Genomic DNA, 26861 nt, shown 5'->3' on the forward strand with positions numbered 1-26861 from the left:
TGTTAGTTGGGGTGTGAAAGAAGAGGGGTCATCGGTTGTGAAAGGAAATGGGGGACCAGAGGAGTAAATGGAACTTGAGGAGTGGGGACCAAAAGTAATGACCGATAAAATTGGTACTTGGCCCTATTAGGGGGAAAATGGGGACCAGAAAAAGAAAGTAAATGATATAAATTTTGTAACCCATTCTTTCACATTTTTTCTAAAAAAATTTCTGGGAGCACTTTTAAAATTATATCAAAATTATAGAACTATTATAGGAATTTAAGGGGGGCAGTAGGGGCCCGTGCCCCCAGTGCCCCCCTTTAAATCCGCCCCTGTTCTATAAACACTTATGTTTCCCATGGTCAGCTGACAGTAAATTATACAGCATCACTAGGTTTAAAGTTTAAGGAATCTAATGACAAAGCCGGGGCACATCAAAATTCATATGGATCATTTCATACCTACAACAGTAGCAGCCTCGCCAAAACCAAGGGAATCCCTAAAGAACTCAACACTTTGATCGTACGAGGCAAGCATTCCCATGTTAAGTGCCATAGTCCTCACAACAGTAGGGCCAGCACCTTTCCAGAGTGCCAAAACTCCTTCATCGGCAGTAATACGATAAAGTGCATGAAATGCATTTTTGTAATTGCGCCTCTGGGCTGCAGGCAACGTAGCGTCAGCTTGCATACGAATGAGTGACAAGTCTGCAGGACTGCCAACACATGCTCCAATTGCTCCGGCTGTCCGCACAAAGCTTTCTGATAAAGAGGTAAAGGCTTGCCATCATTTGCCTCAAGTGCTTTGTTAGTCAAAATCCTGTTATATAAAAGGAAAGGGTGACAAATAAGCATTGCAAATCAAGTAAGCTTTCCAAGCATTAACGCATCACCTATCCAAAAGAATCTTGTTCTGAAGCAAAATGTAAGGGCATAGCTTAGTTTTCAGTTTCCAAGTTCCCCATCCAAACCATGCAATAGTGAAAATAGCAAATAAACTGAAGAAAGACAAGAAAGTGCTTCTTCATCCCAGAATTTCAGTTACATATCAGGAATGCAATTAACAACAGAGAAAGAAATTGACAGGCAAAACTGCAAAATCCAAATTCAGCCCTGATTACATAGAAACTAAGACAATGCATGGGCTACGACCCTAGAATGCAATGCAGGTCCGTGACTGCATGACTTCAGCCACACACTAAAATATTTGTGTTTACATCATCCCTGTGAAAAACGAGGCCGACTTTTTACACAAGGGCATGGGAAAGAAATGAATAACAGTTTTTTCTGCTACTTTAGGTCATTACAAGTGAACAGAAAAAGGAAAGGATGTTTAACAATAGGACAGAGGAAGTGGCATTGTTGAGGTTTCAAGCCATCACAATTATCATTACTGCAAACTGTAAGTGCTGCCTGGACCCTAATATCCAATTCCCCCACCCACCAACATGCTCATTCGTTTTGAATGGAAACTTCTTCCGGGAAGCTATCCCAGCACTTTTAACCGAGTTAATAGCAAGTGATCAAAATATATTTAGTATAAAATAACCCAGAAAGCTAAAGGGTATAGGTAAAAAGAGAATGTTCTTATTAAAATTTCACTAATAATGCTATCTTTTCCTCTTCCATTAACATGTACCAAAACAGCCGCTCAAACAAGAATAGTAGCATTCACTAACGCATAACTGATGCAGGAAAATTTTAGGATTAACAATAAAATGATAACAAAATGTGGTTAAAAAACAGTTACAAGGCCAGAAAATTCAATATTCTGTGATGTTTATCAGACCTCTTTAATCTCAAGGAAGCATTGATAGAGCCGTTATTTGGCACGTTTTGCATTGTCATCTTGTTCTAATTTTGGCTATTCATGGTGCTAAGAAAGGAAATTTCACTCATATTTGATATTTGTGTGAATTGTAGGTGGTTAGCATTAAAATGATATCGCGGGGTAAATTTTCAGAAGACTTTTCATTTCAGAGCGTGGCCACGCCTTAAAAGGAGGACGAAACCAAAACCGAACTGCGGTCCACGTGAACCCGAAGCGTGGGATCAGAACTCTGGAGACAAAGCTTTGCTCCAGGCCTTTGTTCCAGACGTCTTTTTCTTTTCTACGTCTCTTGTGCGGCAGATATAAAAAGCGAAACAAGGAAGATTCAAGGGGCATCTATTTTTGAGGCTTAGTTTTCTTTTCCTAGGTTTGTCAGCAGTCAGCCGCTTTTGACTGGGGGCTTTTGGCATTCTTCAGCCGCAACTTAGACTAGTTTAGGAGTTCACCTTTTCAATCTTTTGCTGTAGACGCCTTTGACGTTCGCTTTTGATTTGCTACAATTTTCCATCTCTTTTATCCTTTTTCTTGACTCTGCTCCAGGAGCGACGGAATATAAGGAAATGAACCAAGGGAATTTCCCATTTGTTCCTTAGTTAATTCACATCGCTCCGCTCCTTGGAATTAATTGTTTGGATGTTTGCGTGGATGAAATCAATTAAATCGCGTGAGCTTGGCATGATGAGGAGCGGCTAATTTTCTCCTCTACCCAAAGGGTGACGCGAGGGCGCGGTCCATAATATCTGTGAGATCTAATCAAGCTTTCATTATTTCTTCCAATTCGTTATTATTCGTGCGTTTTCTGAATTAATTGTTCATGGGTATTTGATTAATCGAATATCAACGGCCGGGTATTTGATTTAATTTAATAGCCTACTGCCACGTTAATTAAATAGAATCCGTAATTGTTCATTTAGTTAACACCCCGTGGCAACCACCATAATTGGTTTTATGATGGGGAAACGCAGGATCTAGCTTAAATAAACCCTCTTAGCGTGTTTATTGGTTAGGGTTGGGTTCTTCTAGTTTTAATGCAATTGGGTAATTAAATTCCTATGGTCGTACCTAGGGTTGTTATTTGGTTAGGGAAACAGTCAATGGTCGTACCTTAACTGTCGAAAAGGTAAGGAAGAACTGGTTGTCAGAGCTTATTGATAACTATAACCAACCTAGTGATGAATGGGTGAAATATCTTTGCATCGATGATCAGTTAATTGGACCGTGCCTGAGCAGTTGATCCTTTGGGTGGAATCTTATTAATTGCTATTTTTAGTGAATTGTGCTTTGTGAGTTAGTTCTGAATTTAGCTCGCTTTATTTTTTTTTATTTTACTTTTATTTTATTTATTTATCTCCCATTGAAAATCCCCCAATTTTGTTCTACTAATTTAGAAAGAAATAATTTCCTACCCGCTCCCTGTGGAATCGACCCTACTTGCCATTGTACGCGAAATTAATATTTTTATAGACAAATCCGGTATATCGGATTAAGCAAACTCTTCGGGAACAGGGTGAATCAAGTAACCCATTGCACACCTAGGGTCCCTGCTCCAGTATTTGGATTTGTTCTATAATTATTTAATTGGGATGGTAATTAGGACTTTTTAGTAATTATTATTGCACAGGTTCGGCACCTGTCAATTTTTGGCGCCGTTGCCGGGGAGCTGGCGTTTGGATTATTTGTTTCTTTTCAAATTCAGTTTTTGTTTTATTTTTATTTTATTCTATTCTTCTTGGTATTTTTGCTAGTTTATGCCCCGTTCTTCTCGCACAGGTGAACTAGTATACGACCCTGAGGTTGAGAAGGCAGCGCGTAGGCGGAGGCAAGAGACCAAGAGGCAAAAAGAAGGGCACTTACTTGCTGCAAACGAGTCATCGGAAGACGAAGTAAGCATGGCCAACACCCAAACATTGAGGGAGCTGGCCGCCCCGGAGCTGACTCACCAGCCCTTATGCATCACATTCCCTATTTTGGCTGAGAATACTGCTTTCGAACTGAAGTCAGGGTTGATTCACCTCCTACCTTCTTTCCATGGTCTCTCTGGCGAAGAACCCCACAAACATGTCAAGGAGTTCGAGGTAGTTTGCTCTAGCATGAAACCTCCTGGGGTCACTGAAGAGCAGATAAGACTTAGAGCTTTCCCCTTCTCTCTCAAGGATGCAGCTAAAGATTGGCTGTACTACCTTCCAGCAGGTAGTATTACCACATGGGCGCAGTTGAAAAAGAAGCTTTTTGGAAAAATTCTTCCCTGCATCCCGGGCTGCGAGTTTGAGGAAGGAAATCTGTAACATTAAACAGTATCCCGGGGAATCCTTGTATGACTATTGGGAAAGGTTTAACAAGTTGTGCACTAGATGCCCGCAGCATCAAATTAGTGAACAACTGTTAATCCAATACTTCTATGAAGGACTCAAATCAACTGATAGGAGTATCATAGATGCTGCAAGCGGGGGAGCGTTGGCAAATAAGACCCCGAGGGAAGCATGGCTGCTCATTGAGTCGATGGCGGAGAATTCTCAACAGTTTGGCTTCCGTGAGACTAACCCTACCCGTAGGGTCAACGAGGTGGAGACGTCATCTATTCAGCAACAATTGTCGGAACTAACATCCGTTGTTCGACAATTAGTGGTGGGAAATATGCCCCAAGTAAAGGCCTGTGGAATCTGCACAAATATGGGTCACCATACTGACTCATGCCCTATGTTGCAAGAGGATGGGGCCGAACAAGTGAACATGGCTGGAGGCGTGCCCGCGCCTCGTAGGCAGTACGATCCATACTCCAACACGTACAATCCGGGTTGGAGAGATCACCCCAATCTCAGCTATGGTAGTAGGCCACAAAATGCATTCTCCAATCGGCTTCCAGGATTTCAGCAACCTTGGCAACATAATTCTCAACCCTCGTCCTCAAGCTCAGGGAGTTCTTTGGAAGAAATTGTCAAGAGTTTGGCCACGACTACCACTCAACTCGTCACGACCACCACTCGGCTCCAGCAGGAGACTAGGTCCTTAGTTGCAAGTACTACTCAGTTTCAACAGGACACCAAAGCAGGCATGAAAGATATGGAGACTCGCATGAGTCAAATGGCAACTGCCATTAATCGCCTGGAGTCCCACGTCTTTGGGAAATTGCCATCGCAACCTGAGCTAAACCCCAGAAATGTAAGTGCCATGACATTAAGGAGTGGCAAGAAGGTGGAGGGATCTAAGTTGACGATTTCGAAAAGCAAAAGTGAGGAGCAGATAGAAAAGGGAATTGAAGAGGAAGGGCGCATTCGCGAAGAGCCTAAGGTAACATCTATTCCTTCGATCCCTATTAAATCTAATATAGCTCCTTTTCCTTGCAGGTTGGAAAAGACAAAGAGGGCAGAAAAGGAAAAAGAAATCCTGGATGTGTTCCGCAAAGTTCAAGTAAACATCCCCCTATTGGACGCGATCAAGCAGGTACCCAAGTACGCAAAGTTCTTGAAAGACTTGTGCGTTAACAAAAGAAAGCTAAGGGGTGATGAAAGAGTGATGGTAGGAGAGAATGTATCAGCTGTACTTCAAAGGAAACTCCCACCCAAATGCGGAGATCCAGGTATGTTTGCTATCCCCTGTAAGATTGGTCATTCTAGTATCAAAAATGCCATGATAGATTTAGGGGCTTCTATTAATGTGATGCCTAAGTCAATCTATGATTCCCTAAATTTAGGACCTTTAAAAGAAACGGGGATAATAATTCAATTGGCTGATCGTACATGTGCTTATCCGGATGGGATAGTTGAGGATGTTTTAGTGCAAGTAGATGGATTAATTTTTCCTACTGATTTTTATGTGCTTTACATGGATGATAGAAGTGCCCCAAATCCATCACCCATTATATTAGGAAGACCATTTTTGAGTACTGCCCAGACTAAAATTGATATTAGTAAGGGTACTCTCACGATGGAATTTGATGGAGAAATAGTCCATTTTAATATTTTTGATACAATGAAACATCCTGTTAACTCTCATTCTGTGTTTGCTATATATACCACTGATCCCTCTGTGCAAGAATTCTCTAAGTTTGCTTGTAGGGGTAAATTCAAGGTTGCTGCGAACAAGTCCTATAGGATGAAAGCAATTCATGAGGTAAAAATGGAGAGAAAATTTAGGAAAAAAATTGCACTCAATGGCCATGTGGATCCTGGAGGAGGGCCACCAATTACAAGGAAAATTCAATTACATCCAGACTAAAGAGTGGTGCTATGTCTAGCCAAAGACATTAAAGAAAGGCGCTGCTTGGGAGGCAACCCAAGGCTTCTTTTGTTTTAGTTTTCTTATATTTTTGAAGTTTTTGTTAAGTGTTAGTGTCATTTAGTGGGTTGTTATTTTGTGACAGGAAGTTGGCAGCTAGGCATGCCCACGCTAGGTCATCACACCTAAGGAATGGAGTTTTCGAATTGACGGTCAGACGACTATAACTTCTAAGGCGTGCCCACGCCTTCCAATCCATCCGAAAAAGAAACTTCAGTCTTCTCCTTCCTGTTGGTGTTGCGTCCGTCGCCACCACACCACCTTGTGCACGCAGCCGTCTTACCTCCTCCGCCTTAGTGTCTCACTTTCTCTCCCCGGTGATCAGGGAAGTTTCTTTTCTTTCCCCTAATATTTCATTTGTCTTTTCTACATTGAGGACAATGTAGGTTTTAGGTGTGGGGGGATTAGTGGCTTCCATTATTTCCTTTTTCTTTGTTACTCAAACAAAAAAAAAACAAAAAACAAAAACAAAAAAAACAAAAAAAAATGAAAAAAAAAATGAATGAAAACAATGTAGTTAGGCGGCTTTTTGGCTATTTCTATGCTTGTTAGTATTAGGGCATGTTGCTGTGATGAATGACACAATCAAAGTGAGTGGGTATGTGGTCGAATATACTAGCTGTGCATTTTGTTTCCCTTGGCAGTGTCGTTGAATGTTGAATATGCTGGAATTGACCCATTCTTGTAACTTTTGGGGGAGCTTTTGAGCCTTATATGAGCACATTATTCTTGTTTGCTCTATTTTTGTTTGATTGAGTGGGTATCACACATGGTATTGGCATTCTAGAACTTGCTAGTTTATACATGTCAAGGCCACATTTTTGTTGAATTAGATGCATTTGAAATGATAAGGGCATTTAGGATTTAACCCTCTTTAGCTATCTAAAAAAAAAATCAAACCCTCATCTTATCTCCCAATAGTGAACCAATTTGAGATTTAGTCCTTCGTTTCTGGTTGATATCCGTGTTTATTAACCCAAAACCTCTTTAAACTTTCTTGTTTACCCCTGTGTTGTCAAGAGATGCCTGAATTCCATCATTTGTGCAAATGACAGGTGCCGAACCTGTGCAATAATAAATACCTACTCGAGAAAAATATAGATTTTGTATATAGCGGTGAGCAGGGTCGAATCCACAGGGACTGGGGATAATTCGTTTCTTCTAGAGTCCAAGGTATGGGGGGTTTTGGATTAAATGCTAACTAAATAAATTAACTGCAGAAAATAATTGATTAAGAGAAATAATTAAGGGAAAACTCTAGCCAAGGGTACACTTCAGAAGTGGTTCAGGCACTGATCATTGATTCACAGATAATTCCACATTTATTAATAGACCAGTTATAGTTGTCATGCACGCGATAAACAACCAACCTTTCCTTAATTTCTCGATAGTTAAGGTACGACCGTTAACTATTTCTCTAACCCAAAAACAACCCTAGGTACGACCGTAGGATTTAATTTCTAGATTGCATTAATAATTAGAAAGGCCCAATCCTAACTAACAAACTCGCTACGAGGGTTTGTTTAAGTTAGATCGTATGCTCCCCTGACATAAACCCAATTACGCCAGTTGCTACTGAGATAAAGATAACGAACAATTACGGATTCAATTATCCCTATTTAGCAAAATAGCCTATGTGAATAATTAAATATTGCGCATCTATTCAATCACTCACACGAGCTATAGCAATTAAAAGCAGGAAACATATAAATACCAATAAATTAAGGAAGCAATTAAAATAAATTAGATCTCACAGTAATTGTTGAACCAAATCTTCAGTTGTCCCCTTGACTTGAATTAAGAGGTTAGTTCTCCATTAATGGAGAACAACCATGCGAAAGAGCTAAGAAAAGAAAACTAAAACTATGCTAAAAACCTAAACTAAAAAACTATTCAATCCCCCAACCTTCTGCACGTTTCTCCCTTTTTAAAGCCAAAAGAAAGTCTAATGCTTTCCTCCTTTTCCGTGGTCCCCGCACGAATTGAGAGTTAAAGTCCAAGAAGGAAACTCTTCCACAAGGTGGGACCCATCCGAATTGCTTCTTGATTTTAAGCCTCTGTACGTTCCTAATGACTAAGGCTTCTTATCTCGCTGGTCCCACCAAAATTGAGAGTCCAAATGCTCCAAAGAAGGTCCTGCGCCATTCCTTGTATCATGTTTACTCTTGGTAGGACTCCTAGTCAGCAAAAAGGTAAATGGAAATCCGGTCCTTCTTAGCAATGTGGGCCAAGTCTGTGGAGTATTTAGAAGTCTCCATATTCTCCAAAAAGTACCTTCTTTTTTGTAGTTTTCTGCTCTATTCCCTGAAATTGAGTCCAATACCAAATATAAGTAAATATTAATAATTAAAACAATATTTGGCAAGGATAAAGGGGAAAATTAGCAATAAAATAACCAACAATTAACACCCTATCAATTCCCCCCACACCTAAATCATGCTTGTCCTCAAGCATAAGAATAGCAATTGAACACCAAAATTTGACTATGGCTATTGCTCTAACTATCATATTGCCAAGATACCCAGAAAAACATATATCAAGCATCACAGTTAAGATCCAAGAAAAACCACTCCGGTTAGCTTCTCAACCACCAACTCCTCCAATTTAAAGCAAACTAATCTAAGAAAAAGGAATGGTTGCTCACATTTATCAGTAAATGGTCCAACTATTAACCAAAATCTCAACATTAAGTCCATAATTCGGCAAGCTGACTTTTATTACACACTAACACAACCTTCCCTTTTTTTCATTTTTTTTTTGTAGCAAAAGACTTAGTCGCTAGCCATTTGAGCTTTTTGACGCGAACTCCAACATTGGCCAGATGAAGGAGCCCGGTTACTCAGCTTCTATCGCCACGTGACCACGTACTCATAGCAATTACTACTTTTTGACGCGAGAATCAACACTTTTAGGTGAAGATCCCCGGTTACTCAGTAGTAACTACTAGCGGAGTACAGTCAACTCTTATTTATAACCAAATAACACAATATCTAAAAACAACACATGAATAACAGCAGCCAGTCTCAAATTTCCAAACATGAAGAACTAGAATTAATAATTGGACCAATTCACAAGAAAAATGCCAATAATCATTCCCTATACCTAGAAAAGTTAACTAAAAATTAGAAAAGTCAAGTAATTATTGATATTCACCAAAAAGATGTTCCTGAACTCAACCACCTTAACTCAATACCTTTTTATCAATAAACTTGGCAATAGCAGAATTAGAAACAACGATCCAACATCAAACTTGGTATTCAAATAAGAACTGACCACTAGAAAGAAAAAGAAAAGAAAATAAATGAAAGATAGGCAAAAACTAACTAAAAATAAAGGACAAGCCCCTAGAAACTACAAACAAAAAAATACTAGCATCCCAACTGATCTCCCCCCCCACACCTAAATGACACATTGCCCTCAATGTGATAATGTAAAAGCAGAAGGAAGGAGAGGGGCAACGGTACTTCCCTGAAGTCATCAAAATAGGGGCGGTTCAGGTGGAAATACGCGGCCAGGTTCTTAGGGATTGGAGCCACCTGGTTGGCGATATGCATTACTCGCTCATCCACTGGGCATCAGCAGCCATCGGTGGGAGAGGCCACTTAGCAAATTCAAAACAATAACAATTTAATAGCCAGTGGTGCCTCCCTCGTAGACAACCCAATCAACAAAATGCACAACCCAGGCACCTAGAGACTATACAAATATCCCAACAATACAGCAATTTCAATCAATACTCACTGGTGGCCCCAGTTGGGTCAAATGCAGGAACAATGTAGTCCAAACTCGCAACAAATGCTCTAAAGATTTAGCAATTGAAATCAATAGGTAAAATACTCCCAGCAAGTCAATTAGACGCCACCAACAGCAATAAGCAATGGAAGTGGCACAGTAGCCTTCCAATTCAACAAACAAATGAAGAAAATACCCAACCAAAGGCACTTCAAGGGACGCAAGACAGAAATCAGCAAAGTAGAACTCAAGTGATACCAAAAATAACCTCGACAAAGCAGTGAATTCAACCAATTTGAATACGTAGAATACGGTCAGAAATGCCTCCCAAAGATCAACAGAGAGCGACAAAACTTGCCCACCCAAAATCTGTCCAAATGGCTCCAATTGGATAAGAAATTACACAATTCAACCAACCGAAATTAGCAAATGAGCCAAGAAACCATCAAAACCAGCAATAGTAGTTCAAATTTTGGACTACAACTAAATCAAAATGTTTGGCAGTTTTCGATCAAGTAGCCCACCAACTAGAACCAAGTGGCAACAAATGTAGTTATAATACCCCAACCAGTACCACTGGTGCATCCCTCAGATAATGAAGCAACATAAACGGCCACCCCAATCAAGAAAATGGAAACTTCAGGCACCTAAGGACTAGGCGAAAATCTCAACAAAGCAGCTATTACAAACAATAAGCAATGGTGGTCCGAATATTAGTCAATGCAGAAATCACGCAACTCAAAATCTCGGCAAGTGCTCCAATGAGCTTAGCAATTGAAATCACAAAACTGAATACTCCCCAAACAAGGTACTTAGAGTCAACCAATGGCAATACTAATTCAACAAACCAACCCAGAAAATTACTCAACTAAGGGTGCAATAGAGGTCTCAAGCAGCCAAAACCCCCAAATAATGCCCAACAATTCGATCAATACCAGAAAATCACCCCAAACAATGTAACAGTTAAACTCTACGGGCTAGGGACGTCCAACCAGTTTTACTCGAACCAACTAGGAGCAGTGCGAGTGACTAAACAACGCAACAAATTTCAGCAATTGGACACAAACCCACCCAAAATCTCAACAACTGTCTCCAATTGGACAGTTAAATACCCAGTTAAACCCACCAAAATTAGCAAATGACCCAAGAAACCAGCAATTCCAGCAACTAATGGTAAGAATCGAGAGACAGTTCAGGCACCAAAACTCAAGAATCGAATAGGCAGTCCAGCACAGAGGATTAAGAAATGGAAAGCAACACTGCAACCAGTACCACTGGTGCACAGACAGGAAAGAATTAAATTCAATGGCAGTAACACAACCGCAAGAACTTAAACTTTAAAATTAATCAACCAGTACCACTGGTGAGTCACAGGGAAAAATTAATCAACCGGCCAAAAATTCAAATAATAGCAGAAAATATCCCTACTATGTCAGCAATTAAACCCAACTCTGTTCAAAATTTACCCTAGAAAATGCCCAAATTATCACCTTCGTTTATCCATCAAGAAATTCTACCACAACTTTCAGAGAGTGAAACTAATTTGGGGAAGAATTCAATACCTCCACCTGTCAAAGAAATTTGACAGGTGGCTTGCGCTGTGTGGACTGGCGGTGGAGCTTGGAGGTGCAGAGGTGGAGCTGGCTGGAGGGCGGCGCGGGTTGAAGCTGGGGCGCGACGGAGGAGGTGCACGTGAGGCGGATGAGCTGGGGTTGAGGTGACGTGCGGCAGAGAGAGGGAGAAATAGGCGGGGCTCGTGGGCTGTCGCGATGGCAGCGGCAGAGTGGCGAGCTGAGGCGGCGGCTTCTCGCGCAGGTGAAGGGCTGAAGAGCTGGTGGTGAGGCGCAGCTGGTCAGTGAAGAGAGGCGCAGCGAGCTCCTGGTGGCGGTGGAGGCGCGCGAGCTCAGGAGGAGCTGCGCGTGATGGGGAAGGGAGCCGCGGCGTGCGGCGGACGAAGCTGGAGGAGGCGCACGGTGATGGAGCAGGCCGTGGGTGGGGTGCGGCGAGCTAAGCTGAGGGGGCGGCGCTCCTGGAAGGTGAGAGTGGAGGAGAGACGCGGCTTGGCCGCGAGCTGATGGCGTGCGATCTGATGGCATGGAGCATGGAGGCTGCGGCTGAAGTAGAAAAGGACAGGGGGAAAGGGAAAGCAGCGAGGAAGAAGGAAGAAAGAAAAAGAAGAAAGAAAGAAAGAAAGAAAAGAAAAGAAAGAAGAAAAGAAGAAAAAGAAAATAAAATGTTTTTTTTTTTAACTAGTCTTACTGAAATTCTCCAAAAATTGAAATTGCTTTTGTAAAAAAAATTTTTTCTCTTTTTTTTTTTTTTTTTTTTAGAATAAGGAGCCTCTGGCCTAGGCGTGGGCACGTCTAACTGCTATAGAGTCCATAGATCCTGAATGAAAATTCCTTTCCCTCAAGCGTGACCACCTGGTGTGGGCGCGTCTAACTGCTATAGAGTCCGCAGATCCTGAACAAAAATTCCTTTCCCTCAGGCGTGACTACCTGGCGTGGGCAGGTCTAACTGCTATAGAGTCCGCAGAACCTGCACGAAAATTTCTTCCCCTCAGGCGTGACCACCTGGCGAGGGCACGTCTAACTGTTAGCTTCCTGCCACAAAAGCAACAAATCACTAAATGCAACTAACACTTAACAAAAATTCCAAAAAGCATAAGAAAACTAAAATAAAGAGTCTTGGGTTGCCTCCCAAGCAGCGCCTTTCTTTAATGTCTTTGGCTAGACATTGCCATATTTATTCACGGAGAATAAAATCTTGTGACTCGTTTCAGTGCTTCATCCTCTATATAATCCTGATAGCCCTCGTAAATAGAGTAATTCTTGAGCACACGAGATACGGGCTTCTATGGACTAGTAAATGGCGCCAAACAAGTCAACGATAATTTGCATTCTCCACTCTCTCCTCCATCACACGCCTTTATCGGTTCAAGATATTTGACCATCGTAGCTCTTAACTTATTCCTGTCATGAAACTCAAAATCGTCTGGTATGATAAAATCAATCTCACTAACAGGAATTAAAGAATATGAGTCAGGAAAATATTGATCAAGAAATGGAGGAGATGTCACCGCATTTGGAGATTGTTCACTGGATTCATTCACTTGAACCATTTGATGTTGGGGTCTCATGTCTTGCACTTCAACTTCCTTTTCAACTGTAATTTTAGATCCTTCTTTTTGAGATTCTCGCAGCACCATGTCATTCGTCAGGATAATTGCACTCTCATCTTCCTCATGGTCGATAATAGTTTGTGAGGGCAATTCTTCACTTTGAGAAACCAATCGATTTATTCTGGATGTCAATAGACATAGTTGATCTGCCAGATAATTCATTGCATCCTTCATCATCCCATTCCTCATTTGTGTCTCCTGTTGGAATTGGTATGTATTAGTAGTTATTGGTTCAACTATCTCTTCAAGAGACATACCTGACATAGATGACGATTCTTGAGACTCATACTGCTGAAAATTCATTGGCCCCGTTGTATAATTATAATTGGAGTTATCCCACCCTCCTTGATCATACCCGTATGGATTAGGGTTATACCACGTTTGAGACCAGGGTGAAAAATCTCCATAATTATTGAGTGGGACACTCAGATTATCTTGATATTCGGGGCACATACTGGTTGAATGATCCCTGGCATAACAAATTTTACAGGTTGCAGCAGCCATTCTTTTTCTAATAGAGTTTACTGCCTCTGCATGTGCAAACTTAGAAAAAAAACTAGTTTCATCGCCTTCCCCGGAAACAAAATCCAGTCTATCACCAAAATACGGAGTGTTAGAAGCCATAAACTATATATAAAAAAAATAAGAGAAAAATAAATTAAAAAAATTTAAAAAAATGAACTTAAAAAGAAACAAATTAATCTGGCACCAGTCCCCGGCAACGGCGCCAAAAATTGACAGGTGCCGAACCTGTGCAATAATAAATACCTACTCGAGAAAAATATAGATTTTGTATATAGCGGTGAGCAGGGTCGAATCCACAGGGACTGGGGATAATTCGTTTCTTCTAGAGTCCAAGGTATGGGGGGTTTTGGATTAAATGCTAACTAAATAAATTAACTGCAGAAAATAATTGATTAAGAGAAATAATTAAGGGAAAACTCTAGCCAAGGGTACACTTCAGAAGTGGTTCAGGCACTGATCATTGATTCACAGATAATTCCACATTTATTAATAGACCAGTTATAGTTGTCATGCACGCGATAAACAACCAACCTTTCCTTAATTTCTCGATAGTTAAGGTACGACCGTTAACTATTTCTCTAACAAAAAAACAACCCTAGGTACGACCGTAGGATTTAATTTCTAGATTGCATTAATAATTAGAAAGGCCCAATTCTAACTAACAAACACGCTACGAGGGTTTGTTTAAGTTAGATCATATGCTCTCCTGACATAAACCCAATTACGCCAGTTGCTACTGAGATAAAGATAACGAACAATTACGGATTCAATTATCCCTATTTAGCAAAATAGCCTATGTGAATAATTAAATATTGCGCATCTATTCAATCACTCACACGAGCTATAGCAATTAAAAGCAGGAAACATATAAATACCAATAAATTAAGGAAGCAATTAAAATAAATTAGATCTCATAGTAATTGTTGAACCAAATCTTCAGTTGTCCCCTTGACTTGAATTAAGAGGTTAGTTCTCCATTAATGGAGAACAACCATGCGAAAGAGCTAAGAAAAGAAAACTAAAACTATACTAAAAACCTAAACTAAAAAACTATTCAATCCCCCAACCTTCTGCACGTTTCTCCCTTTTTAAAGCCAAAAGAAAGTCTAATGCTTTCCCCCTTTTCCGTGGTCCCCGCACGAATTGAGAGTTAAAGTCCAAAAAGGAAACTCTTCCACAAGGTGGGGCCCATCCGAATTGCTTCTTGATTTTAAGCCTCTGTACGTTCCTAATGACTAAGGCTTCTTATCTCGCTGGTCCCACCAAAATTGAGAGTCCAAATGCTCCAAAGAAGGTCCTGCGCCATTCCTTGTATCATGTTTACTCTTGGTAGGACTCCTAGTCAGCAAAAAGGTAAATGGAAACCCGGTCCTTCTTAGCAATGTGGGCCAAGTCTGTGGAGTATTTAGAAGTCTCCATATTCTCCAAAAAGTACCTCCTTTTTTGTAGTTTTCTGCTCTATTCCCTGAAATTGAGTCCAATACCAAATATAAGTAAATATTAATAATTAAAACAATATTTGGCAAGGATAAAGGGGAAAATTAGCAATAAAATAACCAACAATTAACACCCTATCAGCAAAGCAAACAAAATTGGGGTTGCAAGTACTATTAGATTCGGAGCTATATGATGCTATCCTTGTATAAAGGAGGGGAAATTGGAAAAAGGCCACTGACCAGAGGACTTTGGATCACGAGGCGTGCCCACGCTTTACAGGACTTTTGCCCCTTAAAAAAAAAAGGAAAAAAAAAAAAACCTGAAGAGACCTCATGACCAGAGGACTATGGGCTACAAGGCGTGCCCACGCCTTGCGAGCAGCCGCAAAAAAAAAAAACAAAAAAACAAAAAATTTGGGGCACTTGTACAGGGTGTACAGCAAATGGAAACTGCCCTGCTTGTGAAATTTCCCCGGTAAAGCACTGTGGTTATGGGTGGGTTTCGGACATTCTCTTGACACTTTACCCCCTATCTATACCTTCTTAACTCGCCTTTCACTTGAGCCCCATTACAACCCTATTAAAGTCCCTTTGATTTATGTGTTTAGTTCACTTTTAAGTGGTGGAGATGTGATAAATGTGCAAGCCTATGGTAATGGCATTCCGTGATGTTGAATTGAGCGTTCCTAGTATTCATATATATTCTTTGAATTACAACATGTCCGGTGTGTTCTACCTTTGGTGATATTGTCAGGGACCCTAGATGCTTGTGTTAGTATAGACTACTACATGACCTCTGCTCTCTTGGTTGTACTTCTGAGCTCCGAAATGCTTGAGGGCAAGCATTGTCTAGGTGTGGGGGGATTTGATAGAGCCGTTATTTGGCACGTTTTGCATTGTCATCTTGTTCTAATTTTGGCTATTCATGGTGCTAAGAAAGGGAATTTCACTCATATTTGATATTTGTGTGAATTGTAGGTGGTTAGCATTAAAATGATATCGCGGGGTAAATTTTCAGAAGACTTTTCATTTCAGAGCGTGGCCACGCCTTAAAAGGAGGATGAAACCGAAAGCCGGACTGCGGTCCACGTGAACCCGAAGCGTGGGATCAGAACTCTGGAGACAAAGCTTTGCTCCAGGCCTTTGTTCCAGACGTCTTTTTCTTTTCTACGTCTCTTGTGCGGCGGATATAAAAAGCGAAACAAGGAAGATTCAAGGGGCATCTATTTTTGAGGCTTAGTTTTCTTTTCCTAGGTTTGTCAGCAGTCAGCCGCTTTTGACTGGGGGCTTTTGGCATTCTTCAGCCGCAACTTAGACTAGTTTAGGAGTTCACCTTTTCAATCTTTTGCTGTAGACGCCTTTGACGTTCGCTTTTGATTTGCTACAATTTTCCATCGCTTTTATCCTTTTTCTTGACTCTGCTCCAGGAGCGACGGAATATAAGGAAATGAACCAAGGGAATTTCCCATTTGTTCCTTAGTTAATTCACATCGCTCCGCTCCTTGGAATTAATTGTTTGGATGTTTGCGTGGATGAAATCAATTAAATCGCGTGAGCTTGGCATGATGAGGAGCAGCTAATTTTCTCCTCTACCCAAAGGGTGACGTGAGGGCGCGGTCCATAATATCTGTGAGATCTAATCAAGCTTTCATTATTTCTTCCAATTCGTTATTATTCGTGCGTTTTCTGAATTAATTGTTCATGGGTATTTGATTAATCGAATATCAACGGCCGGGTATTTGATTTAATTTAATAGCCTACTGCCACGTTAATTAAATAGAATCCGTAATTGTTCATTTAGTTAACACCCCGTGGCAACCACCATAATTGGTTTTATGATGGGGAAACGCAGGATCTAGCTTAAATAAACCCTCTTAGCGTGTGTTATTGGTTAGGGTTGGGTTCTTCTAGCTTTAATGCAATTGGGTAATTAAATTCCTATGGTCGTACCTAGGGTTGTTATCTGGTTAGGGAAGCAATCAATGGTCGTACCTTGACTGTCGAAAAGGTAAGGAAGAACTGGTTGTCAGAGATTATTGATAACTATAACCAACCTAGTGATGAATGGGTGAAATATCTTTGCATCGATGATCATTTAATTGGACCGTGCCTGAGCAGTTGATCCTTTGGGTGGAATCTTATTAATTGCTATTTTTAGTGAATTGTGCTTTGTGAGTTAGTTCTGAATTTAGTTCGCTTTATTTTTTTTATTTTACTTTTATTTTATTTATTTATCTCCCATTGAAAATCCCCCAATTTTGTTCTACTAATTTGGAAAGAAATAATTTCCTACCCGCTCCCTGTAGAATCGACCCTACTTGCCATTGTACGCGAAATTAATATTTTTATAGACAAATCCGGTATATCGGATTAAGCAAACTCTTCGGGAACAGGATGAATCAAGTAACCCATTGCACACCTAGGGTCCCTGCTCCAGTAATTGGATTTGTTCTATAATTATTTAATTGAGGTGGTAATTAGAACTTTTTAGTAATTATTATTGCACAGGTTCGGCACCTGTCAAGAATCCTGATTTACGTACTTGACATTGCAACCACAATAAATGATAAATGACATGGACAAAGAAAGAGGCCAGTACAAACGCACTCAAAGCAAGCAAGTACTAAAGCCATCAAAAGCCGGAACAAAAAATTGAATACACGCAACATAATAAGAATAAAATCGACATTGACCAAGTTTGGTCTTTAAAAAATCATTCATCAAAGATAAAATGATCCCTCTTCACAACAATACTCACCTGAAAGATCCAAGTCTGGCATTTGTGTATGTGGCTTGTCTAAGCAACCCAGCACTCAAACCCTGCTCAGAATTTCAGGATGACATGAATAAGTGATGCATAAGTTCCCAAAAAAGTTCCTTGATGGAAGCACAAAAGACATGCGTAACAGTCCAGAAAAAAAAAAAAGAGCAGCCACATTTTGAACTGACAAAACAGAGAGTTTGGGGAAGAATCATTAGCAAGGATCAAGCCAAATATTTACCCAAAAAAAAAAAATGAAAGCTCAAAATGAATCTTGTATAACATATGAGAGCCTGTAAGCCTACTCAATAGTGCCTATGGACAATGGAACAACAGCTCCATACAGAATGAAAGCGACTGCATGTATTTAAAATCTCTTAACTAATCCTAATAAAACAATTATTCATACTACTTTTGGATTTGAGGATTAAAGAGAGTGCAATTCCAAACGAAGAAAAACTGTGTCTTCTTCAATTTGTCTTTTTAAGAGACTGACACTGTCTAAATTGAAATTTATTTTGATTATAACATTTGCCCGTGTGGATATACTTTCCTAATATTATTAGAAAGTTTGCTCCAGTATTTTATACGATTTGACTATTTTGGTAATCTGATAATCCAATGAAGCTTGTTCCTGTTTACATGTCCAATAAATAAACATGCTTGCCATTCTCCTTAGTTTTACTGCTCTTTTTCTTTGTAAGAATAGTCAAATTAATTGTTTCAAATCTTAAAGATATGGAACAGCAGAGTGAGACGATGCAGCATGAACAAAGCAGAGGTTCTATGTATTCATTTGTTACAACTGCTGTCTTCTTTTTCACCACATGTGTGTTTTTTATGGCTAGAGCCTATTGTTGTATAAGAAATGTTCAGAAAATGTACTACATTTATCTGCCATATGCGAAATTATGTACAAGATCTTCAAATTCCCAGGCTATGGGCCTGATGTGGAAATTGCTAAAGTTAATTGCTTTTTAATATTCATTTGTATGAGAAGTTTTAAATTAATAGCTTGTGTTTGCAGAAGTTTATGTCGAAGAAAAATCTTTCAGTTACCTTTATAATGAGGATGACATTGTTGTTCTTAAGGAGTAAGTCCTAACTTATGGTCTTGATTCTGAGCTGTTGATCATCTTCTGAATTTATTCGAAGGCTTGATGATTATTTGTAATTATGCAGGCCTGAGACATATGCACAAATTAATGTTCCAAAGCACTTGTTTGGTGAATCTCTTCCATACCTCCAGGGTAAAAATGTCACATGTTTTATTTATTTAGTTCCTTTTTCCTGTTCTACATTGCAGATATTGTAGAAATTTGTGTGTGCCAAAGGAATGTTTAAATTTTGGATGAAATGGCAGCTAACTTATTTGATTGACATGCTTAATGATTAGAAAATACACTTCATGGACCTCATGGAATGCAGATGATATGAAAGTTAAGCTGCAACTTTACGATGAGAAGCCGATGTCTGTGTCAATTCCTCCGAAAGTGACATGTACTGTTGCTGAGGCACAAGTTCCAATAAACGGGTCTACAGCAACTCCTCAATATGTTTATCACTTTTTAGATTGTAGGCCGAAAAGAACCTCAACATGTAGTATTCATATTTGTCCAGAACCTAACCAGGCATAGTTTGTATAGGTGCTCCTGCTCTAATGCTCTTTACATCTCATCTATCTTGTTCAGATTAAGTTGCTATGCAATATCTCTGGTCCTCCTTTGGTTGTCATTTTTCTGTCATTGCATTGCAACTTAAATAGCTTGCAGCTGTGTCTTCAAGTGGTTGTGCTTGCTTGATACTTGTAAGGATTTTGTCTCATCTGTAAGACTTCTGAATGCTTTGACACAAAATCTAGTATCCCTCAAGAATTTTAGTTTACCTCAAGTTTTTCGTGTTTGAAGTTGGTGTACATATTTAAACAAATGTATAGCTCTTGCATAGTTTAAAATTTCTCACACAATTTTTCAGCCAAAAGCAAAATTTTGCTGGTGTTTCTTTGCATTTCTGTACTTCAGCAAAATTTTCTGTTGCATGAATATGCTCCCGTCCATAGTGTGTTCATGTTTGTCGGACTACAATTGATCTTCCAGTGGTTTAATGCCAGCATGTTTTGTATCAGTAAAGACGACTTCTAAGAGTGTGAGGTATCAATATCTTTGGATTTCTCTTAAATGCTAAAATTAGGAAATGAAAAGGGCGTAAGTTGAGAACTGGAAAAGAAATTTCTACCTGTATAGTCTGGTAAAGGCTTTGCATAATTGGAAAGGGTTCCTCTTGTTAAGACCATGTATTACTTATAGGAGATGGCCGGTTGGTTTACATGCAATTGGTATGTTTATTATTTATGAAACTAAATTTGTGATTTTGTTGCTGAGAGGGTACGGCGCTGGTATGTTGAATCAGCAAAATCAGTAACACATGAGAGCAAGAGATACAGTCAGGGAGAGTCTCTTTTGTTGAATTGGTTGCAGTGACTAATATGTCCTCTGAATATGAAATGACTTTGGTGGATATAAATCTTCTTTTAAGTACTACCAAAGGAATGAAAGTTTTAGACCAACAACTAAGTCTTTGGCACTATGAGATTTGTTCAGAAAGTCAAGCTTGCTAATCTCCTAGTTCTGCTTCTTCCTTCTCTAATTCTGAGTTCCTAGTTTCTCATAATTTTTCACTTTTACAGGTATAAGAAGGTTAAGCTGGACAATGGTCTCACAGTTCAGGTGAGTTGATCGTGTTCTCACCTATGATTCATGATTCTTTTCTAGACATTATTACTCTGTAGCCGCTACCAGATGTGATAAATTGCCATTATGTTAACCTAGCAAACGTGATGCAGAACCAACAATAAACAAATTTGTCTTGTGATGTTTAAATGGATGGATGCACTGTTGTAAATTGCAATTTGAGACCGATTTTCCTGTTAAACAATTTCTGAATGAGATTACTGGACCAGAACCGGGGAAACCATGTGAAAGAATGAGGTGAAGAAATGTGTTGACAAGTAATAATCTGTGGATCTTGGCTTTTTACTTGTGAGTGACTACATTCGTGTGAATGTGATGGACACCACATTCGTCATGACTTCGGCCCAATAATGGAACCAAGCAAGCATTTTGGACAATGTTGAAAAATTGATGGAAAGTAATTGAAGTTGGTATTTAGAGCTTTTCTTATAGATTGCATCCTTAAAAAGGTATAGTGAAGGTTTGCATATAATCATGTCCACTATAGATGGTCCCTTTTTTGGTTTTGGGGAGGAGGTAACAAGTGAGAGAAAATATGTAGAATACTTGCTTAGAATGAAATATTTGGAACGTAATTGTGCTATTGTTTTACTGGAGTGTTCTGCCTAAAAGACGAAATATCCTAGAGAGACTTGTGTTTGGCAAGGAAGAGTTTAGTCTCCTCAAATTTATTTATGTTTAAACCTGATTGACAATACCTGTGAAAAGAAGAGAGAAAGGATGTACTCGTGAAAGAAACTTCTGGGGGTCGTCCTTAGGATCCTAGGATTACATTTGGTAAGGAACTACTGAGATAGTCATAGCTAAAACAGTTATAGTAGAAAAGGGGTGGGCAAGAACTCTGGGGCCAAGATCTTGGAAACTCTATGCTCTTTTGGAGGAGATGTGAAGGCAAAAAGCCGCCCTAGCAAAAGGAAAAGTACAGAGTTGCTTCAAGCAGTTCCTGTTTTTTTTCCTCTGCATTTTTACTCAGTTATCGCATGCTTATTGCATTGTTTGTTTTGGTAATACTGACACTTGGTGTTGGTTTACTTGGAGTTTTGCCTAATACATGTAATTGGGCTGATTTATAAGAAGAATCTTGTCCGTGACTTGGCATATTCTAGGGATTGGTGAAGGGGAAGCATTGTATTATTTTCTTAGTGTTCTACACAAATAAATTTGACAAGGATTTCCGTAATTGTTCATATTTTTTATGTTGCCACTTGCAACCCAGAATTGTTTTGATAAAACTTAGCATGTGGTGGCACTGTCAAAGTAAATGAATAGATTGTTTTCTTACTCTTTTTATGTACCCCCGTTTCTGTAGGTACCATCTTACGTGTTAGCTGGGGAGAAGATAATTATCAATACTGCCGACAATTCTTTCATAAGCAGGTGAGTGTAATGTGTGATTCTTTTCCATGAGAAATTGAAACATACGTCATTCGCTACATTTCCTGGTCGTCTTGGCATCCCAATACATGGTTTTAGGAATTTCTTATTTCCTGTTAAGCTTAGTGCACGTTGACATCTCTATTCTTGTCACCTTTTGGTAAATACCTAATAGATTGGGTTCAATTCAGATGCTTTCCAACTCAAGCTGCCTCATTGGTTTCATTTTTCCTGCTTTTTGTGGCTATATGTTAATCCATTCTATTTCAGGATCTTAATATCGTGTGGTGTCTTTTATTTTGTGCATTACAGAATTTTGACTTTGCAAATATCCAAAATGTACGTCTGACAGCACATTTTCGTGTTGTTTCGCAGGGCTTAATCTGGGCCCTTTTGAATGCTCTGGAGTTTATCGTTCAGGATGTACCTTTTCTGCAGACACTCATTATATAGGATTAGTCCAAATTTTGTCACTATAGGTTATGAATGGGTTGATGAGAAACAAGTGTTCATTTCGGGGTTACTGCATATGCAATATTTCTTTTCAGTGAGAATGTTTTACATTTTGCATATTTATGAGAATCCCACATTTTGCATATATTTGCCCAGTGGTTTTGGGAAAAGAATTCAGCAGTGACAAGAATAGAAAAGGAAGCATCTACTTGTAATGTAACCCATCTACCAAGGCCTAAGGGTAGCTGCAAAATTGGACAGGCCATTCAGGACAGGGACAACCATGCCCCATGGACTACCATCTTCAATGTGCTGCTCTACTGCAAATAACAATTGCAGATGATAAACGAGGTCTTAAATGTGGCAGATGATATAAATCCACAACCAACCTCTTCAGACAGTTAATTTCCTTCCATCATTCACAGACTATTTCAGGGGGAAAAAAGAATAAAGTACATGATAGGCCACATCATCTGAGACCAGAGAAGCTCTTAACTCCATTAGCAAAACAGTACTTTAAAGTTAAAAAAAGAGATGAAGACCAAGCTTGTAGAAGACTAGGAAACATTCAGCATTATCCCATTTCTCCTCTTCAAGAGCTCAAAGGTTTTAAGATCGGATTGGGAGATTCCAGGACACCCCCGTGTCGAAAAAAAAAATGCATGTATAGTATAGTGCAGCATTTCGACATACATATACTTTATTTTGCCATCTTTTAGATGATGTTGTTGACGGTATGATGGTGTTGACGGTACATGCATGTGCCGCAGATTTGACAAACCTCGCTAATGTTGCATTTTTTTTTAGTAAAACATATTACTTGACCTCTGAAAGAGAAGGTCGCGGAAAGCCTGTTATCTTTTGGCTTTAGATGGAAATATGGTCCTATACTATACAATGGGAATAAGCCAGCAATAATATCGAGTAATCCCCATTTTATTTTATGAAGAAGAATGGGATCCCACTAGACAAAATCTTATCCAAATAAAGAAGTTTGTATCCGTGGAAATAGACATTCTGCATGAACACAATAATATATAGCTCAAGATGGCATTAGTACAGCAAGTTTTAGTTTACACTAAATTTTCCGGTGAAATTGTTCAGTTTTTTATTTAACTTCCTTACAAAGCAGGATAAAATAATTACCAGTTGGACTAATCTAAAGCTACCATACTACTAGCAAACATGCCAAGTGTTTCTGTCGTCTCCTAATCTACAAAGCAGGACAAAATAATTGCCGTTGTCTCCTAATCTCCATCCCATCAAGCGTAGCACCTTTGAGTTTTGGCAAGGAATAATCCAAAGTTGGAAGATTCAAGTCCAGATCGAAGCGGCCGGTTAACTTTGAGATCAACTATGGTGTTGGAAGAGAATATTCTTATTCTTTGGGGAGAAAAACGGTTACCAACTGCGCCCATGAGAGAAATGTCAAGCTTCTGGACTCCACATTCAAGTCCTGCAATTATCAACGACTCAATTTCCAACCCAAACACTCCAAGAAAGAGAGAAGCGTCGAGTCGAGAATTCCCCATTTCTGACTCTGAGGAGAATAACTCTCAGGCCAAAGTTTATAAACTTGGTGAAGCGCACATGTTCAAGAGAAGCGTCGGAGTACTCTTGGTCACATTCATCGTGAAACGCGGGTAAAGATCCCCGGTACTGAAGGTCGATATTAGGAACTGAAGCAAAAATGTACCGCCATCTGGTGGATAGAACTGAGGTGGCCGCTAATTTTGTGGGGCGATATGACAAAATGTGGCAGAGAACAGCATCAGGAAGACCACTAATCCTATCAACCATTCTTGATTGTCTTCGGACTCTCAACCAACTCTCTTATACAGACAATAATGTGGGAACTGAGTGAAATGCCTTTGATGAATTAGCCGGTTGCGTTGAGTTTAGTTGAGAACTGAGATGCCAATCATAAATGCTACTACTACTATTTTTCTTCCAAAATCTTTACTAGATCTCTTGGAATCCCTTTATCTTCCATCTGAGGAAATGGAGATTTGCTTCGTTAATAGTAATTTACCTGATGCATGGCACACTTAATTAGCCTTTCGGTTTTTCCCAGGATTACAGATGCATGCGTCTCTAGAATTGTACTTTAACAACAACAGTTACGTTGTAGACTTGTAGTACTAATTATAGACGTGGAGAAGCCTTAGAAAAGGAGAAATCTACTGAGACACGAAAAAGATAAAGAACAGAATATCTTCGTCAAAGAAAAAGAAAAAGAAAAAAGAACACAGAATGTCACCCCGAGCTACCAATTCCCTCAATAAGCAATTTCTTGGTGATTAACAAAAATGGATTGAAAAGCTCTGCGTTAATATTTAGACTAATTGTTTAAAACTTAAGGGTTTAATCAGAACAACAGCAGTGGCAAAAGTCACAATCACAACGTCCTCAGCAACACCCAGTGTCACAACAGTAACCAGTACCAAAACAGTCATAACCAAAACAGCAACTGCAATCACAAATACAATCACATCCCTGTCCACAGCAGCCACCACCACCGGCTTTGTCAGTTTCCTGCTGCTTCTTGTTCTTGGTCTTTCGCCCCATGAATGGACAACATGGAAAGTGATACAGCAGTTATTTGGCACATTTTGCATTGTCATCTTGTTCTAATTTTGGCTATTCATGGTGCTAAGAAAGGAAATTTCACTCATATTTGATATTTGTGTGAATTGTAGGTGGTTAGCATTAAAAATGATATCTTGAGGTGAATTTCCAGAAGACTTCTCATTTTAGGGCGTGGCCACGCCTTAGAAGGTGGACGAAACCGAAAGACGGACCATGATCCATGTGAACCCGAAGCACGGGATTGGAACCTTGAAACAAAAGTTGTGGGCCTCCTAACCCTTTGAAGACTACTGGCGGCTACAAAAGGCGAAAGAGACCAAAAGAAAAGGGGATTCACATTTTTAAATTAGGAATTAGATAGCTTTAGTTTTCTTTTTCCCTAGCCGTCAGACGTTGTAGACTCTGCTTTTGCTTTTTGGCTTTCACGTTTTTTATTCTTTTGCTTTGGCTTTGGCTCTGTACAATTTTCGTTGGCCTTTGCGTTGTACTTCGGCTTCAGTACGAACATTAACGCAGAGACAAGGAAGACGTTTTCTTTTCTTTCTTTCGTCATTACTCCATCGTTCCAATTTCGCTGATGACTGTGCGGATGAAATTAACCAACCCACGCAAAATTGACACGATGAGGAGCGGCTAATTTAGTCCTCTACCCAAAGGTCGACGCGAGGGCGCGGTCCATAAAATCTGTGAGATCTAATCGAATCTTCATTATTTCTTCCAAGTTATTGCTATTCGTGCGTTTCCTGAATTAATTGTTCATGGGTATTTGATTAATTGAATATCAACGGTCGGGTATTTGATTTAATTTAATAGCCTACTGCCACGTTAATTAAATAGAATCCGTAATTGTTCATTTAGTTGACACCCCGTGGCGACCACCATAATTGGCTTTATGATGGGAAAATGCAAGATCAAATTTAAATAAACACTCTTAGCGTGTTTATTGGTTAGGGTTGGGTTCTTCTAGCTTTAATGCAATTGGATAATTAAATTCCTACGGTCGTACCTAGGGTTGTTATCTGGTTAGGGAAGCAGTCAATGGTCGTACCTTGACTGTCGAAAAGGTAAGGAAGAACTGGTTGTCAGAGCTTATTGATAACTATAACCAACCTAGTGACGAATGGATGAAATATCTGTGCATCGATGATCATTTAATTGGACCGTGTCTGAACAGTTGATCATTTGGGTAGAACTTTTATTAATTGCTATTTTTAGTAAATTGTGCTTTGTGAGTTAGTTTTGAATTTTGTTTGTTTTATTTTTATTTTTATTTTCCTCCCATCAAAAACCCCACATACTCTGAACTCTAGAAGAAACGAATTATCCCCAGTCCCTGTGGATTCGACCCTACTCACCGCTATATACAAAAATCTGTATTTTTCTCGAGTAGGTATTTATTATTGTACAGGTTCGGCACCTGTCAATTTTTGGCGCCGCTGCCGGGGACTGGTGCCTGATTAATTTGTTTCTTTTTGAGTTCATTTTTTTTATTTTTCTCTTATTTTTTTTTTGTATATATTTTATGGCTGCTAACATTCCGTATTTTGGTGATAGACTGGATTTTAATTTTACAAGGGGTTATGAGACTCATACTTTTTCTAATGATCAATGGGCTGTTGCAAATTGTGGAGCTTATTTTGCTTCGAATTATTCACCCAACATATGCCCTGCATTTCAAGATGGTCGAAGTACTCCAATCGATACTTTTGGAGATTTTCCACCTCAATATCAAACGTGGTATGACCCTTATTCAAACGGGTATGAGCAAGGATGGTGGGATGATTCCACTTTTAATTATGAACAAAGGCCAATAGATTTTCAACAGCTAGAGTCTCAAGGACCGTCATCCATGTCAGGTATGTCTCTTGAAGAAATAGTTGAATTAATAGCTACTAACACATATCAAATTCAACAGGAGACATATCAAATTCAACAGGAGACAAATCAAATTCAACGGGAGACACGTCAATTTC

At 39.5% G+C, this 26861-nt stretch overlaps 3 long non-coding RNA genes and 1 other non-coding gene across 5 annotated transcripts in view; 2 read left to right on the forward strand and 2 right to left on the reverse strand.

The window, feature by feature from the left end:
* LOC113743241 (uncharacterized) overlaps positions 1 to 26861 on the forward strand; it is a 43304-nt gene that overhangs the window by 8717 nt on the left and 7726 nt on the right. The gene's annotated exons all lie outside the window — the stretch shown is intronic.
* LOC113733027 (uncharacterized) lies at positions 498 to 17861 on the reverse strand. The gene is made up of 2 exons (XR_011817408.1): positions 17720 to 17861; positions 498 to 801 (listed from the first exon to the last, which is right to left on the reverse strand). It is a non-coding gene; the product is annotated as an uncharacterized lncRNA (long non-coding RNA).
* On the reverse strand, positions 4075 to 4181 carry LOC140006761 (small nucleolar RNA R71). Its single transcript, XR_011814595.1, has one exon. It is a non-coding gene; the product is annotated as a small nucleolar RNA R71 (small nucleolar RNA).
* Positions 18070 to 22442, forward strand: LOC113720008 (uncharacterized). Of its 2 annotated transcripts, XR_011817262.1 has the most exons (5): positions 18070 to 18816; positions 18905 to 18972; positions 19151 to 20448; positions 21782 to 21849; positions 22222 to 22442. It is a non-coding gene; the product is annotated as an uncharacterized lncRNA (long non-coding RNA). The 2 variants fall into 2 exon arrangements; XR_011817254.1 differs by lacking the exons at positions 18070 to 18816; positions 18905 to 18972 and having other exon boundaries at positions 18994 to 20448.

The sequence above is a fragment of the Coffea arabica genome, chromosome 1c, assembly GCF_036785885.1.
Source record: "Coffea arabica cultivar ET-39 chromosome 1c, Coffea Arabica ET-39 HiFi, whole genome shotgun sequence".
NCBI lineage: Eukaryota > Viridiplantae > Streptophyta > Magnoliopsida > Gentianales > Rubiaceae > Coffea > Coffea arabica.